General features: G+C 52.5%; 1 pseudogene; it reads left to right on the plus strand.

Moving 5' to 3' along the window:
- Nucleotides 1–287: 287 nt before the first annotated feature.
- Nucleotides 288–753, plus strand: LOC119426024 (annotated as a pseudogene).
- The last annotated feature ends 622 nt before the right edge of the window (nt 754–1,375 follow it).

Consider the following 1,375-nt stretch of genomic DNA (forward strand, 5'->3'; position numbering starts at 1 on the left):
GAACAGAACGGCACCCTCCATTCGAACCCAGCTTTCCTCGGTACGCTTTACCGTTTCACTACAAATGCATCATTTCACATCATCAGAGAAATGTCAAGGCTTGTCAAAAGATATAAAAAGATATAAAAGATATCAAATCCAAAAATAGCCATCCATTAAAGACAAATTAAGTAGATCCAAAATGTGGACATTAATTAGGGGAATACCTCTTTAAACAGTCTGGTTGGGATGGGATCCAGCAGGCATGTGGATGGTTTGGGTGAGGTTATTAGCACATTTTTCTCCTCTGCACAGAAAGTCCGAGTCATGGCGAGAACCAAGCAGACCGCCCGTAAATCCACCGGAGGCAAAGCCCCCAGGAAGCAGCTGGCCACCAAGGCTGCGAGGAAGAGCGCCCCGGCTACCGGCGGCGTGAAGAAGCCTCACCGCTACAGGCCCGGTACCGTGGCTCTGAGAGAGATCCGCCACTACTAGAAGTCCACGGAGCTGCTGATCCGCAAGCTGCCCTTCTAGCGCCTGGTGAGAGAAATCGCTCAGGACTTCAATACCGACCTGCGCTTCCAGAGCTCGGCCGTCATGGCTCTGCAGGAGGCCAGCGAGGCTTACCTGGTGGGTCTGTTCGAGGACACCAACCTGTGCGCCATCCACACCAAGAGGGTCACCATCATGCCTAAAGACATCCAGCTGTCCCGCAGGATCCGTGGAGAGAGAGCTTGCACACCCCCCCCTCCCCCTGCTCACCATCAACCATAATAGTGCTGATAAAAACTTCCGGTAAGATGGCGCCCGTGTACGTGGCTTGCAATCCACCTTTGCTGATGGTGTTCGGATTATTTTAGTTTTTTGCATTACACATCTGTGACATCAACTCTGCTGGTGTATGACAGACAACAACTTTTGGATCTTCGTTTTTCTGTCACTGAAGTCGCTTATTTGGACCATTATCAGCGTCTCTCTGGACCCCACCCCCTGCTGGCGGACGTGCCAGCTTACCTTCACTGTGCTCCTCACCTCCCTGCCCGGAGATCTCGCTTCAGACGCTGCTGGTCAGCTGGTGAAGCTGAAAGCTCTGCGCGTTACATCTTCCTCTTCAGCTGGCGGTCATGGTCCCCAGCTTCCCGCGTGCCCAGACCAGGTAACTAGCGGGAGTTGTCAGCCGGTGCGCAGCCCGGACCGACCTGGAGGGGATGTTATTGAAAACCTGCGGCCATTAGCGCACACTAACTCCACCGCTGCTGGCTCCACTTTGGACAATATCCGGATGTGTTTGGTCAATGCAAGATGTGTTACCAACAAAACTTTTATCCTCAGGGATTACTTTCAAGTGCACGATCTGGACTTTCTGTGCATCACAGAGACTTGGATGTCTCCGGGT

Source organism: Nematolebias whitei, chromosome 19, assembly GCF_014905685.2.
Source record: "Nematolebias whitei isolate Nwh7 chromosome 19, NemWhi1, whole genome shotgun sequence".
Taxonomy (NCBI): Eukaryota; Metazoa; Chordata; class Actinopteri; order Cyprinodontiformes; family Rivulidae; genus Nematolebias; species Nematolebias whitei.